General features: G+C 45.1%; 1 protein-coding gene across 2 annotated transcripts in view; it reads right to left on the bottom strand.

The window, feature by feature from the left end:
* The window catches only part of wts (serine/threonine-protein kinase warts), a 109,868-nt gene extending 90,540 nt beyond the window's left edge, over positions 1–19,328 (bottom strand). Inside the window, exons 1-2 of one of the 2 annotated variants that reach the window (XM_050171017.3) lie at positions 18,885–19,328; positions 6,441–6,523 (exon numbers count right to left, since the gene is read on the bottom strand). The gene's annotated coding sequence lies outside the window, so the exon portion shown is untranslated. The remainder of the gene's footprint in view (positions 1–6,440; positions 6,524–18,884) is intronic. The other variant, XM_050171018.3, reaches the window with a different exon arrangement.
* Positions 19,329–20,332: the final 1,004 nt, after the last annotated feature.

Here is a 20,332-nt window from a genome sequence, read left to right as displayed (position 1 = left end):
AGACTATGGGGACACAAACAAGAGCCGGTAGGGCAGAAGTTTAAATTAGGCAGTTAGTTACATTCTATGCTTGTTCTCTCCTCCTTGGCACACCTTTCAACAGCACATTAGGTAATGCCTTGGAAAGAAAAAACTGCATAAACGAATAATGTTGTACAGAATCAACTGTTCTTGTTGCTGCTGATGAGAATTGAAATGTTCACAAATTCAAAAGCAGCAGACATTCAGAGTATAAACCACCGAAAGTTAAGCTAGATGGTAGGGATTCATAACGAAAGAAAGTAAGGCATACAGAAACGGACACAAGAGAACCAGACAACACAAACACCAACTGAGTTGGTGTTTGAGTTGCCTGGTTCTCTTCTCTTGTGTCCGTGTCTGTACGCCTAAAGTCCAGACCACACGTACGCTTGTGAATGTGCGCAAGCTCGCATCCACGGGCCCATTGCAACGACAGACAGTGCGGCACCACGCTTCACTTCGTACACATCGAAACATGGCGCGATCTCAGTGAACAGCTAGTCTATTATCGTGCGCTTAGGCTGCCTTGCGTTGGCGCACCTGGCTACGCAGCTACGGCACGGTACATTCAGCTCTCAGCGAAGCAGATTTATATCATGCAAAAAAGTGCATAATCGTTCCTTTTTGTGCTGGTCTAACAGCTCTAAAAAGATAACAATTATGCTTATAGATACTGAAGCGTTTTGAAACACTATCAATAACAAAGTACGGAGTGGCATCTTCCAAGGCATCTATAAGTGAGGCCAATGAGCACACGCTGTCGCGCGTCTTTGCGGGTGCAAACCACCATTACTTGCCAGGCGCGCAGACACGAGCTTGCGCGAGTCTACAAGCATACATATGGTCTGGGCTTTACCTTCTTTCACGATAATTCAGAGAAAGCGGGCAAAACAGCACCTAAAAAGCGCTTTCAAGCCAGGCAATAGGCAACCACATGCAAGAAGGAGCCACTGCAGTGCTGCTGCCTGCCCGAGCTGCTCTGCCCCCTTCTGATTCACTGTACCTTAGCACTGTCCAGAGGCCAGAAACTCTCAGATCCAGCTAAGTAGGTAGGTGGAGGCAAAAAAAAAAAATGCTCCTGCATTTATTAATGTGGTTGAAAACATTTTGCATATATTTTGAGGTGTTTCTGATTATATCTGCACCCTTAATTCTTTGCCTGCAGTGCCAGTATGTGTCCATGTTGTGGATTGACATTTTTTGTTTGTAACAGTAATTATTTACATCCAAACAAATACCCGAGGGTATTAGATGTCCTCAAAGTATGGAACAGATGACATGCATGGTTTTGTACCCATTTAAGACATTGCTTTTGACAGATTTCAGGTGTGCAGTCCACAAAGTGTGAGCTCAATAAAACCGAAAAGTAAGAACTGTTAATCTGTTCTGTGCACATTTAATGGTGCTGAACATGTAAGCAATGTGTGGAACTTTTCAACAAATAAAATTAACTGGTGCCACAAGGCGACATCTAAACTATCCCACACCTAAAGTAAGCATTAAATGCTGCTTGTATGCAGCAAATGCAAAGCAACAAGAACACAATTTCTTTTTTTATATTGTAACAAATTGGTGACATTCTAAAGCGGATGTCTAATCAGCTAGAAACCAAAGCTGTTCAATTTTCTGCAAATTTAATTAAATGATCACTACCACTCTAATTACCTTCCAAGCAGCAAGCACTTGTTTCTCAGCAGTACATGCAACAGCGGCGCACAATATGAACTATTCCTAAAGCTGCATCTCGACAAGGCACACTATTTTCCTCACGTCAATAAGAAACAAACACACTATAAGGACAGTTATCAGGCGATTGAATGCAAGGAACTCAAATATTTCTCTCAGAGAAAAAGATAACAAATGAAGGCACAAGCCACCTTGAGGAATGCATAAGATTTTCTCTGGAAAGTTCATGGCATAAGTGTTTCAGAATAGAATGTCTTCCCTGCAGACGCATCTGCAGAGAGCACATGTTCCTTCAGAATGATTGACGATTTGTGAATGTGATGACTGTTGTCCTTGCATTTACACCACATCGAGCCAATTGTGAAACTCCTTTGCTTGCTTTTCTCTCACACAGTATGTGTAACTGCGCATGTTTTAGAGCCGTCCTTAAAATAAGGTCTTTATTCATTCATTCATTCATTCTTCTGTATTCTAATGTGCCTTGTCTTTTCCTGCAACCACTCTGCACTGTGGGGCATTTTGAAAAGAAGATATATTCACTGACTGCTGCACAGAACAATAAGCAAGCACGTAAACGTTGAAGACGGCACACAGATAATCCATATGTGCACTATTATGCATCAATGTTGAGTTGTACATCTACTGTTGGAAAGAACCTGGAAACGATTGAGCATGCAATTCAAGGACATGTCTTTGCGTGTACTTTAGCGAGAGTCATCTGCTCTTGACTAAAATTCTTGCTGAAGCGTATTAACTCATAAATAGCACAGGTGAGAGTTACGTAACAGCCCTTCGCAATGCAGATATGCAGAGGCAATACCTGGTTATATGTAGGCGCTACCTGATTCGAACCAGAATGTGCGGAAGCACTGTTTTGTTGTGTGAAATGTCCTTGCAGCAAAACATGTAGGATTAGAATATCCAAATCATTGCAGAAACCTTTATAAGAGCAGAGTACACAGCAGCGCAGCTGAGCATGGTGTCACCACAGGTGACCACAAGTGCTGCTTTTCACTGGTACATCCTAGTACTCCGCTAAAATGGTTAAGCTGACACGTATACACAGTGGCCGAAGTTCTCGAACATGCTTATGGTCAGTCTCAAAAGTATTGAAACCACGGGATCTGAGAAAATGCTGTATTTCCAAGCAGCTTTGCGACTGTAGCCAGTGATACCGTATAGCACAATGTTGTTCGCGTGTACCAGCACAAGCAGAAATATTACGAAAGATTCGGTACATACCTGAACGTTGTAACCTCAGCATATATTGCATCATAACTATTGTTTTTCTTGGTGTGCTAAGAGCTGAACTTAAGCTTAGCACTACTACAAACAGACAAAAGCTGAATAGGCAGTAGTGCCACATTCCCTTCCCCCTTCTCACTCGCATGCCAACATTTCACTGAAAGTAATGGAAACCAATGGGACATAAGAAATGGAACAAAAAATCATTGTAGTAACAAGAAATCAGGAAGTCAATATATAAGCACTGTTTTTATGAAGTGTTGTCATACTCCATAACCCAGCAGCAAAGTTATCAGGTTTTTCAAGGCCCATTAACCCTTTGAGGGTCAATGACATAAATACATGGAGCCGCGAACAAGTTCAAAAGTGTCAATGTCGTATATTTACGGCACCATCTGTACATTTAAAAAGCGCACCAATTTCCTAACTTTTTCTTTGTTATCATGTGCTGCCACTATGTGGGAATACAGGGAATTTTTTTCGCGTACCTCCCTCTCACAGTTTTCGTTGCATGGTTTGTTTTAGAGCTAGTTTGCTCCCGCGCGTCTATATACCGCCGCTTGCGCATTGGCATGCGCGCTGGAGGCAGTTTGGGTTTTGTTCCGCGTGCGGTTTTGGCTTCTTGCACTTGCAAAACTGATGGCTATCTTGTTACTAATCGCTCAAAGGGCTACCGCTTGTTTCTCGCTCTTTTAGTGCTCAGAAGGGTGCGCATAGGAAGGATGTCGCCGTGCATGCGTTTCCATTGCTTTTTTCTTGGGGGGGGGGGGGCTCTCACAAAAGCTAATTGCCTCTGGTTGGCGATAAGATGAAGATTAGCGGATGTTTGTCACACTTTTTGCTTTTTTGACGGGCACACAACCACACAGTTTTCTTGAGTGCACGCGCCTACGCAGTTTGATTACACTATGGACATAGATATTAGTGTAAGAGCAGGAACAGGTGAGAGTTGCAAAATATTTTCGTGCGCGTATTTTCAAAGCCTTGAACTATGTGTATAAGATTGTCTCAAAATTTTCATTCTAATGAGTTTATTTCCTTTTTTATTGTTGTTATTCAGAAATGAAGAGTACATATATACCAACGCAAAATATTTTTTCTCACTTTACGGTCACCCTAAAAAAATTATGGTAAATTTTTTTCGAAATAACTCCCTAAGAAGAATTGGAACCTGCAATAAAAAAAATTTACCATGGACAGATGCATATGGCGAAAGAAATCGACCTTCAAAAGGTTAAGACTGCAGTGCAACAGTGTGGTACACATGATCTCAAAGGCCATGCTTCGGGTGTACTGCAATATCGCCACCTAACCTCACAAGCAAAAAATCCTGCGCATAAGCCTTGATCTATGAGGAAAGCGAAGTTCATTCTGCTTAATTGAACACAGAGCAACATAGGCATGAGTCCAGTCAACAGCCAACTGCAAGACACCCATTAAAATCAAAGCTGTGATAAAGACGAGAGATGCTAGAAGCAGCGGGTTAAGAAATTTCTCATGTGTTCTTGACACTGCCTCAGTGACATCCTTTGACGCACTATCACCATTATGAAATGGTGCTTAATGTGAGGCACTGAACCACTAAGTCATCATGTTATCTGTTGAGAACTAATATGCCTGCTGAATGAGACGGGACAAGCTTATCTTGTTAAATGCACTCAAGCAGCAAACTAGGGGGGTTAGCATGCCTCACTAAAAATAATCAATTTGGGGATGGTGCATATAGGGAAGTCATTGAATGGTGTTTTTGTTAAATATTAACTTTAACAACATGGGAAGTTTGGCTACTGAAGAGCCCGCTATCTCAAAAACAAATGGCACAGCTGAGCCAAGATGATCCAAAACATTTAGTTGTTTGAATTAGTCAATTAAGCTCTCTGAAGATTAATAGAATTAGCTTGAATATGTGGTTTGTCATTAACTGCCAATGCAATGTACCCCTATAAAACCATAATTTTCAAGCACCCTTAATTCAGGTGTATTTCGCAACTGCAAAATGTCCCGACTGAAGGGCACATGAAGTTTTCTGGGAAGAAATATGTGCACCATAATGAAAACTAAATATTCATTTTGTTGGCTACCTTTGTTGGCACATTCAAGTGACTCGACTGCAAGACTTTGTGGCATGCCGGAAAGAAGATTGTATGCGAAAGAAACAAGATTTTGTGTGCAGGCGCGTCACCCAATTTTGCACAAGCTAACTGATGGTTCCCTTGGACGGGAAGTGGCACATGAGAAGTCATGCATGAAAGCGCACGTGGCTGAACTGCCACATGCAAGGCTAAACAGACTGCACTGCTTCGAAAAAGTGAGCCATACAGCACAAGCGCAAAACTGCAAGGTTTAGTAGCTGTGAACATGCCCAAAGTCCCCAACTTGCAAAGAATTGGCGCAGCGAAATTATAGAGTTTAACAGCGCATGCTCTCTCAGCCTGCCGCTGGCCTCCTGATTATCCTGAATGGCTAGTAGCTGATCGGGAGAGGCAGAGTTGCAGAATACAATCTACAGATTAGGACAAATATTTCCCCAAATGCTTGCCCAAATGCTCAGTTTTCTTTATTTTAGTACACCCAATATGGGTTCCTTAGTAGCATTTCACCACAGTCACATGGATTTTCATAAGCCAGGCAGACACTGAATGACACTGTCCCCTTAACTTTGGAGCATCAGCTGTTGTTCAGTGTTCCTTACCATGACTACGCCACGAACAAACCAGCATGACGCTTAACAGTCCTGCTGACCCTCAGAGGCAGTGGGGATCACCCAAGTTGCCATGTGATAAGTGCCAGATCCTCCATCTCCTCAGACAACCGGCTTTTATCAGCTCCCTCCCTTGACATATTGGGGGCAACGTGGCACAGACTCTTGTCGAGTTCCAGTCTAGCGAGCCTCAGAGAGGCACACCATGGAAGCAGTCCCATAACCGCAAACACGGCCACGTGGTACACATTTTGAAGCAGCACTTGTGCCACAAGCATGACAGCACTAAAGGCACACTTCCACATGACTTTTTCTGATGGATGAAGCATTCGATACTCATCTGAATCGAAAATAATGGCACATGTTCTTGCATTTACATTACCGAACAAAGCACAGCTGTACGAATGTAAAGCCTAGGCAGATTACAATGTTTACCTTAAAGTGTACTCTGATGCCTGTAAAATCATCGTGTGCCGGAAAGTCATGTAAATTGTGCAATGGTAACACGTTTGGTAGCCCTGGACCCCTGCTGCTGAGCACAAGGTCATGTGTTAAAACTCCCTGCCACTACTGCATTCCATCGGGGGGCAAAAATAATATGATAATTTGTGTTGTGCCAAGCTTCGACAGCACATTAGCCGGAGGTGGTCAAAAATTAATATGAAGCCTTTTATTAAAGCATCTGTCGTAACTGCTGCTTTACTCTGGGACGCCAGACACCCAACACTCAATCAATCAGCATATACCAGGACAGACTGAAATGATAATGGAAAAGGGAATCTCTTACATGCGATTACTTGAAAGTGCAATGTGGCATCACTGCGTAGCTGGCTGCTCAACATCCGTGGCCCCAAACCTTTGCCTCCGAACCTGGACCACAGTAATCCCACACGGTGGGGGAAACACAAAACTGATGTTAAGCTTAGACTCTCAATTGCCTGTATTTCAATACATGAAATAGCACAAGTACAACACGTCCAAGTGAAAAGCTCTGACACCTGCTGCAGTGGTTCAGTGAGTAACAGCTTTTATTTGCTCAGCACGAGGTCATAGGTGCGGGTCCATTATCAGCCAAAACGATCGCATGTCGATGGGGGTGAAATGCAAACATGCACTGTACTTGCATGTTAACGGACCTCAAGTGTTCAAAACTAATCCACAGGCATCCAGTATGGCTTCCCTCAGGACCCCAACGTTACTCTGGAATGTCAAACTCCATCAATCAATAAAAGCTCTGATCTAGTGCTGCAAGCCCAGCATATCATTTGTTTCTCAGAACCTTCTTGATTCAAAACTATGATGACAGCAATGATGATGACCCTTTTTCTTGTAAGTCATGCAAATCTGTCGGGCCAGATTAAAGGAACATTTGGCTTCCACAACTAACTGTATACACAAAGTTTGTAAGATAGCTGACTCAATGAAAAAAAAAAAGAAAGCATTCCACAAATGCTACACGCAAAATTTGAGGATTGTGAAGTAAGCTTTCTTTACATACTTGAGAGTTCTTTTTTGTTGTTGTTAAAGGCCTCTTAGTGTGTGACATTATATGCAGGGAAGTTCTTTCTACACACTGACTACCAGTACTTCTTAATTTGATCAAAATCCATTTTCAGCATCCATTAAATTGAGCATACAAGCTAAAAGCAATCTGCGTACACTATGGTTACTGCAACGATGGCAATGCAGCCATACTCTATTTAACATGCGATCACGGTGCTGCATGGTTATGGTGAACATGGTCACTGTGGAAAAGAGAAAATAATAAAAAACAACAAATGCAAAAATAAGCAGTCTTGACAAATATAAAAAAAAATTCCCCAGATGCCAGTAATTCATTAATCCTCGTAACTAAATGAGAATGAACTGCTCTCATATGCACTCTATCGAGCTCCAACTTGTTGATAAGTTTAGAAGATATTGAGAACAAACCACTGGAATGCGTATAATAACACTTAATTTCTAGACAATGCTCTCCTGCGCAATGTGAAGCTTTCACGAATCAGCAGACACCTTATGCACTGTCCACAGTGCATCCATTGGCAAGCAGTACAGCCGTGAACAATAGAAATATGAATGAGTTAAGCCTAATTAAAAGCACTTTTTAATTCCTGCTTTAGCCAATTCACATAATGTCGGCGTGATTACAGCCTGTACACTTAGTGTGACAACTATATCATCTTTGGCAACCAAATAAGCAGTGGTGCAAGATGTGCCCTCGAGTTATTGCTAGTGAAAGGCGTTGTACTTTGAAATTTGTTGTTCACACTTGATTTCTGCATGAATAAACCCTTGCAATTTTTTAATAATATTGCGGGAGTGTTGATGGCACAACATATCAGCACCTTATAAGGGCGGTAAGCGGCAACATCAGTGACAATATGTGCGAGCACGCAAAGCAATTCTCTCTCAGTTCGAATGCCATGTGCTGCACTGTGCATATAGGGAGTGCAGCCTTTGTTATCCACGAGGCCCCACTGCACACCGGCTAGGCCATGCAGCTTCAGGTATCTGCAATAATCGCTTCTGCTTCTTTTTTTTTTAATGACAATGTTTTGCACGTGCTCACAAGTTTCCTTTTTAATCTTTATTCCCTGGTGCATGCGTGGATTCCAGTAAATCGGGGAAAAAAAGGCGTTAAGTGGGTCGCACATAAGAAATTTTAATCTCCACCTATGCCACACTAGACCTAACATGCCGTGCGATCGTTTCTGACTCCCGCTCCACCATTATCAACTATATCAACGGTATGTCACACCAAGCCTCGCGCATCTTGCAACAAGCACCCTGCCCAACCGACCATCAGGCTACACTCATCTGGTTCCCAGCTCATGTAGGCGCCATTCACCCGCACCTCCCCAACCTCAACGAGGTTACCCACTCCCTAGCGCGAGGGCTAGTTAACCTTGTGGGAGACGCGGAGGCTGTCCCCCTCGGTAGGGATCACCTGACACACTACAATGATCTTGTGAAATCCTTCTACTTAGAGCATAGAGCCTTCCCCGGCCCACACAACAATCTATCCTAAGTGCAGGCTACAACTTTCCACCTGCTACAAACCAATATTTAACCCTCGTTACACCATTACAACAAGATCTACCCAGACAATTACCCCAATCCCACGTGGCATATCTGCAAGACACAGCCAGCCACATTTCTACATGTGCTTTGGGACCGTACACAACAATACCCCAACACTAGCCTCACGACCCTCTCGTCGAGATGGCACACTGCCCTGAGTAGCTCCAACCTTGACAACCCAGCAAGCCTGCGAGGCGGTGGAGAGGCAACACCTCGACATCCCCACGTGGGAGGCCTAGGCCCAGCCACCACGTCTTGCTGGTTTCGATAAAGTTTATTCACTCAGTCACCCATTTTTACACCGGTTTTTCGCAAACAGGACTGCAAAGATAATCCTGGTAAGTCATCTGTGCTCCTGACGTGAACAGCATAGCAGACAATGCTCGCACCGGAGAGCACCTTGTGGGCTTGTGCATACTGCCACAGATTATGCCGCTTCTCACTATTATAAGCCACTGATATGCCGTGCGGCCAACGCTCGCACAATATTATGAAAAAATTGCGAGGGTGTGCGTGCAATGTGCACCAATTTAGCAAGTCCAATAAAAAGTGGGCGTTTTATAGAGTTCACCATTACCTTTTGGATGACTTCTCTCTTTCATTCTTTTTATATGTCCGTCATGAACTTTCAATTATTCCAAAAAGCTCATGCATTACCAAGTGAATGCCAGTGGAATTAATGAATTCACAACAGTGCAGACGCACCTCATCTTGCTCAGTGCTGTGTTATGGTACCGTGCCTGAAGCATTAGCATGTGTCAGCACATATTATGTTTTCGCTTGTGCAAAGCAACCCGTCGTGATAAAACGTGCTTGGAAGATAAGGCATGTTTCACTTCCACTTGATTTGAACAGACTGTTCCAGCATCTCTTTCCAATGCAGTTTTTCTCGTTACTGTAGTGATGGTGGCCTCAAAATAAAGTTCCCGTGCAGCATGCAGTTGCTCACAGCTGCACTGCAAGATGAGTGTGGTACAGCACTGGTACTGTTTGTGCATTCACGCAAGAATTGCTCCACGTCCAATTGGCTGCCGTCGCCACTGTACTATTGCTAACCTTTGTTGTGTTCTTTCTCACCCCTCATTTTCCTCCAAAGCCCATCTTTTCCAAAGAAAGTCTTTACTCCTTCGCATACATGCGTGCACAATATGCATGTGCACAGACAACAGCTTTAGCAGACGATGTGCATTTACTGCATCTGGGTATTTGTTCTTAGAAGTACGCAGATTGCTATGCGTATACGAATGCTCATATATGCTATTATAGATATGGTTAATAAAGTGGCAGGCTTCAAGTATTCCCGATGACATCATATGGGATGCCAATCAAATCGCTCGCCCAAGTGACATCCGTACTGAGTACAGCCAAAGGAAGCCAAGGAAAGCACAAGGGACAACCTTTGCTGTTTTAATTCAAATATAGACGTGACAAGTTAGAGGGAAATGAAAACGGACAAAGCGCAACTTGCTGCTGGGAGGAGCTGAACTAACAAAAAACAGCCGCCTGAGGTTTACTTTCCAGCTCAGTCTTGTACTTTGACTACTACCAGTGTAGGAGTTCCATTATTGCACAAAATGCGCTCGCATCAAGTCATTGTAATGTGCACACGCTGTAGCATCATTCAGAAACACTGCCTTATCAGACTGCATGCAACATATACAGTAATTCCCAACATTATCACAGTCACCACTGGTTGACTCCAATGCTCAATGATACTCTAAGTGGGGCCCGATTATAAGACTAATTAATCATATAATGTGACAAATACGAGTTATGCTGCAACTTCCACCTGAGTGCAGTCACCATTCCAATGGGTGTAGAATCCAAAAAAGCTAATATATCATGCTTTCAATGCATGCTACAGGGCCCTGCACAAAGTCCTCCCCCCCCCCAAAAAAAAAGAGATGTTTTACATACACCAGATGTAAAGCATCATTAAGAGAGCATTACATTGCAATAATTGCTCAAAAGCATTTAGTAATAGTGGACATAGAAGCAATCGAAGTGCAGCAAAACAATGGAAAGAGGAGGCATCCTGTCACACAGGCCCTCTCCCATTGCCTCGACCAGCACACACAAGCAACGTTCCTCCCCTTTCTTATCGCATATCTGAGCCATGACATTTCAGTTACAATATGCACATCTTTTCCTTTTGGCCCCTCTTTTTTAGTGTTGTGTGGCACTCTTTTGGTGGTTATTTCATGTTTGCCATTTCATAGGAACTGCCCGGCTCACGTTGCTGCTATTTGTGCGTTGCAGGCAGTGCATGCGACTGGAAGGCAACAGCCTCTAAAATCATTGCCACTGGCAAGTAGTGAGGCCCTCCGAAAAGGACGATCATAACCACAATCATATCTCCAAGTTGTAATGACAATCATGTCTGCAGATTGGAAGATGCGGATTGGAAGAAACTACAAGCCAATGATGACACTGTGTTGTGATGTCTGTTACGTTGAAAAACAACTTGGTAAGGAGCAAGGATTTCTGTCTCCAGTAATATTATATCAGAAGGCTGCAGGTAGAATGAAGGCCAGTGAACAAGACAACCTTATGCCAGAATCTTTCAAGGAAACCCACAAACAACCCCTGTCTGCACACAGCTCCCAACATAAAAAAAAATCTGAATGCTGATCATGCCAATCTAATCTTATCGCGACACCATCCCTCACACGATGTTACCACACTGGATGCATCAACCATGCCCTAGACCACTGCTCCAAATAACCAGTTCACTGTTAACCACGAGTCACACATGCAAGCTGAAAGTGTCACTCTGCGACCGACTTATTGTGCAGCATACACCTGACAGTTCCTGCACAAGATTAAGCAACTAAGTTGACCAGTGTTAAAATTAATTACTTAATACTCAGGGGTTTTACGTGCCGCACTCATGATCTGATTATGAGGCCCACTGTAGTGGAGGACTCCGTATTAATTATGATCACCTGGGGTTCTTCAACGTACGCTTAAACCTAAGGACGAGAGCATTTTAAAATTTTGCCTCCATCGAAATGCAGTGCCACGGCTTGGATAGAGCATGTGACCTCGATCTCAGCTGTGCAACGCCATAGCAACTGCAGCAGATAAGTCGACCAATGTGCCCTAGCGAAAAGTATCAGAGGGCATGAAACACATGCTGTGCAAATGTCAAACCTATGATGCTCCGAATTATGACGAAAAAAAAAAAAGATATGAGTAAGCACACCTCGCTAAACACCGCTTCAACAAAGTTATTTTCTTGTTTGACTTAAAGTGCAAAAAAACACAAGCGCACAGGAAAGGAACAAAAGACAGGATGAGCGCTTTATTTGTCCCTTGTTTTGTTTTTTAAAGCAATCTGGAATACTTACAACATTTATGACTTATGTTGATGTGTGTTTGACTTCCGTTACCCATTTCTTTTTCTTATCCTTCTTGTCATTTCATTCCAATTGTTCTCAGCCGCAGTAGCAAGCTCTGTTATTAATAACCCTGACCTCTTCTCGGTGGATATGAAGCAAACATTCCTTTTGCTTAGTTCGGCTTTCTTATCAACCACTGCCCACAACTGGCCAATCCTGGTGATAACAAGGGCAGTGTGTTGCTCAAACCACTGATAAAGCACAAAAAGGAAAAAAATTGAAATAAAATGGCCACAGTAAGCCCCGGCCCAGCTTTCACTAAATTCAGCCACTCTGTCCAAAGGGAAAAATTGAATTAATTTTGTGTGCTGCAATTTAAGTTCTAGAGCATTCCTTGCATTTCCAGCATACTAAGCAAATGCAGCAGCGGAACAGATTCAAAATCCTGCAGGTTTTCAGTTAAGTTTTGCTGCGGACAGCAGTATGAACTCAACCCATGAATGCACATTTAAACGCTTGAGCTGAGGAAACAGAACTAACTCTTTTGTGCATGATGTGCTTGGAAAATGGTGAAAGTATACCGAGAACAAATCACTGTAACAAAAAAACAATTAACCAGGAGAATGTGCTACATGACAACATACTAGCATTCACTGCAAGTACACCAGACATCATCTATAGTAACATGCTTGGCACATATTAAGAAATCTTAGATCCCAGGACCAATCAGAGGTGCCATAAGACATATGCAATGCATTTCAAACGTAATTATTTTCAATTGCACTTCTCATCCCAAAGCAGTCTCTTGGTATGTACGATAGCACAGTGCTCATCAAATGTTTACAGAATACTGGATCAGAGGAAACATTGAATTTGCAAGCAGTCTGTGACCACTGCCAGTAAATCACACAGCCCTATGTTGTTTCAATTGGCAGGCTGTGGAAAATATCTAGCCTTTTGCTAAGGTGCGTTAACGTTTTATGCCAATGGTAGCATCACTCTCAATATGAGCCGCAACAGAGGCGCTCGTGGCCCAAGGAGCTCCAAGACCGCACAGCGCCGCCAACATATGAAAAATTGGAAAATTAAATGTCGTCCCAATTACCAGTATTTAATTTCAATTTTTCGTATGTGGGGTGCCATTGTGCCGTCTTGGAGCCCCTTAGGCCATGGGCTCCCGTGATGTAGCTCACACTGAAAGTGATGGTACAGTCGGCATCTGAAGGAGGTTTACTGGTCGATTACAGTTCCCCAAAAGGTCCCCAACTTTCCCCAACAGTTGAGGTAAGGCAGACAAGAAGGTGAGTTCTACATGTCTACATGCAGATGCCACAGGCCTGCAATCTGCCAGTCCTTCGTCATCTGCACTATAGATTTTTCCTACAAAATTTACTACAGGGAACATTGGTGATAGTGTCTGTGAGAGTACGGTGGTTGAGACAGCATGCGAATAATGGGTTGTACACGTAGTAACATAACCTCCACCCTGCTGGCTTCAACACAGCTTTGTCCCATTCCAAATTGATTATTTTCCACACAATATCGTACTATAAGTGCAACAATTTGAACTAATTATGCATCTGTGCAGAAACATACTGCCTAGATGCACGATTGTGTAGAAATTTGAAGCAAAATTGCAGAGCCCTGAGCAAAACATAACGGTGCCTCATAAAATTTCCACAGCGCTGACGTACCCAAGCATAACTTGAGGCACAAACAGCAAAGGTATACAGACACCACGCACTGCGGGAATCGGTGTAAGCGAAGCATTCACGAGCCAGCCAGGCAAAATGGTGCATTACGACCACAGACACACCAGGAGGTTTGAGTGACAAGCACGTCCCTCAGCCAGTACGGTTGATCTTAGAGAGAAAGTGGAACCTTTATTTAGCATTAAAACGTGCTGAATCATAAGATGCAACATGCTTGACCTTGTAGAAACGCGCCACAGTACGACGAGAGATGTGCAGCAAATTTCGTGGTCAAACGTGGGAAACTCTCGGCGATAAGAGACTGACGATGGCAGGGTTCCGCTTAGCTGCCTCAGTACAATGCTCCGGTAGAGCACAGGCCAGCTACCGTGTTTTAGATGCCCCGGTGCCTAGGCAAGGGACCTCTGAGTGACGCCCCAGTCCGAAAACCAATACCGGATCATAAGACACAGACTGCAAAGTTGCGGGAAGAGCCAAACAAAGCAATCGCCTTAAAAATAAACAGATCACCCCGTCCGTTAAACATATTTACATGGGAGTGCAGCTTGCCATCATCCTGCAACCAGTTTCTAAGCACGGCATAGTCTCGAACGCAGCAGAACCTAAAAATTCAAAGAAGCACCCTTGTCATTTTTTACTTGTTTACATTCCAACTTATGCAAATACAGTGCAACAATGTTCAAGGGAGCACGTCAAAGCTCTTCAAACGACCATTTTTGTATACATGCAAGTTAGCAGCTCACTCACTGCCATTTGCTCTATGGTAACTCTGATCTTTATGAATCCTTGTTATGGAACTTTTTGTTCCAGTGCAGGAAGAACGGAAACCACTGGCTTTAAACTTGCCAGGGCGAGTCTGTAGTTCCTTTAGAATGTTCTGCAATATTTGTCTCAATCAATAGTCATTTAAATAATCTGAAGATGCTGCCAAAATACATGTCACAAAGAGCTGGTGCAAGGACTTCAAGGTAGTACAGCCAGCTGGTTTGTATTCTTGCTTCTTTCTCTTTCGTACAAAGACTCGCCCCTCAATAAGACCAACCTTTTTAATGCGACAGTATCATACGCGGACCTTACACACGTTGTAGGTATCCATCTGAAGAAAAATATGGGCCCCTCCCAAAGTCAGTACAGTCAAACACAGCGTCTCAGAGCACTAGCAGTCATGAGCCAAGAATGCAAGAAACTGGGATATGAAGCGCGTGCCAGCTGTTTTGTAAGTGGAACTTTGGCGCGAGAGAATCATGCATGCGATTGTGTCCTAATCCTAAGAGTATTGGGCTGCTGTCATGGAATACAGAGGTCCAATTCCGTATTCTTCAACGCATTTCTTTTCTTTTAGCATTACAGGCGGACTTCACCAGTAACTCGAGGTGTGTTGAGCAAGTGTGTCTCAATGTGCACAAAATCGCAAGCTTGTATGAGGTATAGAAGCGTCACTTTGATAAATGATCGTGTGCAAGGTATGCATGTGCAGCTGTCGAGATGGTGTAAGAGAGAACTAGCAGTGCTAAGTTCTGGCCTAGCTTCTTCTTTTTTCTTTTAACTCTAGAAGTGTAACTTAGGAATACAACTTAACATTACTCTTCCTAGTACCTTTGCACAAAACAGTTTTTTTATTTTCCCCCACAAGAAATATAATACTACTTTCCAAAAAGAGAATTCATATTTTGCCAGCCACACTCAAACATTGCCATTTAAACCTGTGAGGCTTCGCACCTCAAGCTTATGTGGTCTACAAGGGACATGTTGTGGAGACCTTCAGATTAATTATGACCACTTATTGAAAGCGTGCCTGATATGCAGGAGTTTCATGCATACCTGCCTAATCAGAACATGACTACCACCACCAGAAATTGAACCTGTGATGATATGCTAAGCAGCAGAACGTCATAACCACTAGGTGGTCATCTGTGCATTGCATACAATTTGTCTACAGCACTAATGTTCAGCTCACTGATGATGCTACTTGTCACGCCTTACAGCAATAAGCATGAAAAGGAAATTTTGACATACACCCAAGAGCAGCTATAAGGCTACAAATTGAACCTCGTATGAGCTTCTATTGAACAATTCTTCTTGCTCCAAGGATTCAATCTGGGGCCAATGCCATTCTGATATGGTCACTCTACCATCCGAGTTAAACAGAAGGCCAGCAGATTGCCGGGTGAAGACGTTTTAATTAACTCAAAGCGCAGGAACACAGAATATGGCAAATCAGTTCCACAGAAGTCCATGAATGCCTGGGCGACAATTTTTCCTCTCAAGAAAATTTCTCCACATTGCAGATTCATGTAGGAACTGATTTGTCAGCACCAATCATGTAACCAGGCAATTCTGCCTGCCTGCCAAGACATCCAGTCTTCACTGCACCATAATACTGCAGGCACTCAATAAGAAAGTACAAACAAAAAATCATGCAATAACAAGATGCTGTTATGATCAGTGGCTGCAGACTCAATGTTAAAACTTCCAAGCTAAAAAGCCAAGGAACAAAAAGCCAGTAAGGATTGTATGAATGAGGTTAGAACACAACTTTGATAGTTAACCCCTTCCGTGCCATGTTATTATTCTGATCAAAAATGGCCACATCATTTTCAAGAACTGCAGCTGCCGACAAGTTTTACCTCCTCAGAAAGAATAAATTTGCTTCCGTTTGCACTATCCCATGGATTTTGTGCGGCCATCTACCAAAAGCACAACTAAGCACCGAGAGAGAGAGAAACAAGCTTTAATGGTATGCTGGAGATGTTAGCCTGACATTCTGTTCACTGACGTTCTTGCAGGCCACGAGCCTTAACGAAACTTTGTAAATATCTTTACAGTGTATCTATGTGTGTGTGCGACTGTACATGCTGTTGAGTGTTCATCACTGTATATGTGATAATCGCCACCTAGCACCGAGGCAAAACTAGGCTCGTCTATGGCATAGCTGGAAAATACAAAGTACCATTGACAAGCAAAGCTCATCCTTCGCTGTTTTTACCAGAAATGTGCAGATAGACACAGCTTGAACAAGGCATGGATAGGATTAATAATACAGCTCGGGAACGCAGGCAAGCAGACGACACGCAGCACTATGCATGTTGTCTGCTCTGCCTATTTTCATCTAGTATGAAGGCATATTCAGTCAAAAGTACTGTTACAGTATAATCTAATGGTCCTACAGTGCACACTCAATCAGGAATATACAAAGTACTTCGCAAGCTTAAATGACAGGAGTTGAAAAAAAAAAACTGTAATGTAATTGCACAAGAACAGCTAGCAGCATTTTCTCTGTCCCAGTGAACAATCAAGCTATACCTGCTTTCTCAGAGTATTACTGCGTGCAGGGAATACAGAATGCGCTCTTTTCTGATGCAAAGCATTACGATTCACAAGTAACAGCCACATATGTCCCAACCTGTTGAACAAATGTTACGTGCTGTAACAAACACAGATCCGCCGAAACTCTCCCATTTTATGACGCGTCTAGTACACCAATACAAGCTTCCTATTCCGCCCCAGTTTACTAGGAGAGCTCGATCACGTCGTTTGCGAGTACACATCCTCTACTGTGACAAGCGCCGCTTACGTTCAATCACCGTTAACAAATTTTGGGCACATGTAACGCTGACGAATGCTGAACTGTCGAGCTCAAGTGGCAAAGCTTACAAAGCCAAGAGACAACCATACGGTTTGTTGAATCGTGGCGCATACCGAGCGCAAATACAGCGGCTGTATCGCCGACACTCCGTTGATGAGTCGCTGACACGCGCCGATAGAACGAAAGGGGAGAACGACCGCGTAGTTCGCTGTTTTCCCGCATTCTCTGGCCCCCGAGAGAGCCAACCGTTGATACGCGATGTCGTTCCAGGCCGAGCGCGATTGCTTCTTTTCCCGGGGCCCCGCGACGCACCACAGCTTTCCATCGCTTTGAAGCACACCCCTTTAGTACACGCTGCCGCTCACTCTAAGTGCACACGATAATTCTCGACGAGGTTATTAAAAGGCTGACGACGCCAGCTTCAGTTTTGACGGTGCGCGACCGACAGCCGACCGCGACGTAAACAACCCTCTCATGCGGGAGACTCGCCGCTGCTGACAACAGTAAAAACTGACGATACAACGTGAAAAGAAAAATTACGGAAAGCGCGCACATACAAAGCAAGGCGCGTCAACCGACCGAGCCAACTGCGTGACTCACGGACAGTGGAGCCAGTGCGCGTGCTCAGGCCAACCTGCTGTTGTTGACAGTTCGCACACTGGGCGCGAGTATCGATGATCCGGGCGCGGGCGCTAACTGCCGTTGAGCTCGTTTGATGAAACGCTCGCATCGGCACGCCGCGTGAAATAGCTTCCGCGAATGCGGCGCAACGCGGAAAAAGCCACTCGGCGGCGGTCAAGCCAAGCGCTCTGTTGCGAGGACGCGACTTCTTTTTGTTTCGTCTGAGTTTTTCCTGGCGTCTGCTTCTTGCGTACACCGCACACTCGGTACATGGCGATCTGGGTCGTGGCACGCTGCAATCGCAACTGCGGCGAAGACACGGTGTCAAGAAACCAACAATCCGCGGCATGCCACGAGCCCCGAAGCGACCGAATCGAGCGCGTCCCGAGCGAAACCGAGTCGTCGTTAGGCTTAGCATGAATAAACTTTCTGCCGGTCGGCAGCGAGTGCCCCGGGGCCGCGTTCGAGTCGAAGGAAACGCGGCATGCCAACTCGAAACAACACCGCACTTATAAAAACCGTGGTTTGCGGAAACGTTTAACGCCTCGATTCAGCATCGCAGCGCGCAAAAAGCGCGCTGCAGTAATGTGATATCCCGAAGCAGACCGCGGCACGCACCACCACCGCATCGCTCGTGCTCGCGCTTACGGGCAGAGATCGGATCGCACGGCGTCGCGCGGCGCCTTGGTCATCGAGCGTGCCGACGTGAGCCGTGCATTCCCATAGCTGTCCCCAGCATGTCCTGGCCGTACGCGCGTAGAGGCAAGCAACCCCAATTTGCTGCCTCGGCAGTCGCCATGTTGGCTAGCCCTCGCCGCTCGGGACGGCACCAAGAAAGCGCGTTCGCCAGCGGTGGCAGCGCGCAGGAGCGTGAAAACGCGAACACCTACCTACGTGGTTACCGGGACACGTGTAATCCAGAGCAGCGACCGTCACCACAATGTGCACTAGTCACAACGATGCGCGGCACTGCACTTCCAAACATGGTCTCCGAAGGACCACGGCGCAGATCATTTACACGTAGGACCGAGAGCTGCTGGCACGGTATCCTGCGAGAGCGTCGGTCGGCCGGCCCCGCCGCGCAAGCACTTCAAGCACAGCAACACTGCACGGCCGTCGGCCGAAAACATCGCGACATGTTGTCACCGCATTCGTCGTCGTTTTCAGAAACAGTTTCCTTGGGGATCCATGAAACAGGCGCCCGGGAGCCGACGGAGTTTGAGTGGCGTACAAGCTCCTCCCACCTTCCACATTGTTGACATTCCAGTGCGGTCACGTGACGCGCTTGATTGACGCACGCTCCGCCTCCCGCGTGCCTCGCATTCCTGAGGCCGACACGTGACTCGCCAAGGGGGGGGGGGGGGGGGGGACACTCCTCTGCTGCGGCGAGCGTTCGCCCGAGCGGCGGATTTGCACGATTTTATCCCCTCGCCCGGAGATAAAAGGAGAGGTCGCTTTCTTTAGTCGGCGCACATTTTCGCTCGCTCGAGTCCGCGGCGACGCCACCGAACGCGTGGGGGTGCGACGGCGTATATCAAAAGCAGCAGCTCGCGCAAATGCCGACACGCGTCCGCTCCGATAGTCTCACGTCCGCCCCGAGAAGGCACTTCCTCGTTGCTGACTGCGCGCACTTTCTTCCTGCGTCGCTTTTTTCATCTGCGCCCTCCCAGCGCGCAAAGTGCTGAGCGCACACGAACGTCGTCCGATGCGTCGATCACATACTGCAGCGCGGGCGAAATAAGAAACCTCCCGTTTACTTTCTTTTCAGCTGCCACACGCGAAGCGTTCGCGTGGAGTTCGTTGCGAACTCGTCTCTTCCTCTTGTAGTTCACAAATATAGCTTTCGCGAGAGCGATCTCGCACGCCATGCTAGCTTGACGATTTCCTTTCCTGCAAGCGCACGAATCGGTGTGTTCCTCTCCCGATGGTATAATGCATTGTTACACTCGGGTTGACAGTTTTCCCCGTATCGCATCATGTATCCTACGGGTACACCAATGATGGGAATGAATTTCACTACAAGCGCTTTCTTCGCCCCCTGACCGATAGTCACCATCAGCTCCTCTCAACAATCAGAGCGAGTTGAAGGTCATAACGGAGAAAATTGCTCTCTCTAGGTGCTTCTTTTTTTTTTCTGATGTTGACTGCGAGAAAGGCATGCGCAGAAAGAAAAAAGAAATTTCATGATTGCCTCGAGACAAGTTTGTTCGGCAGCCGAGAATGTTTCAAACTGGAATATACAGTAGTTTTGTATATGTATGAATTATAGAGTTATACGTTATGGAGTTTTGCGTGGCAGAACTATGATATGAATATGAGGCACGCTGGGGTGGTGGGG

Source organism: Dermacentor andersoni, chromosome 6 (assembly GCF_023375885.2).
Source record: "Dermacentor andersoni chromosome 6, qqDerAnde1_hic_scaffold, whole genome shotgun sequence".
NCBI lineage: Eukaryota > Metazoa > Arthropoda > Arachnida > Ixodida > Ixodidae > Dermacentor > Dermacentor andersoni.
The sequence above is the reverse complement of the archived record's forward strand: the minus strand, read 5'-3'. Positions and strand labels throughout refer to the sequence as shown.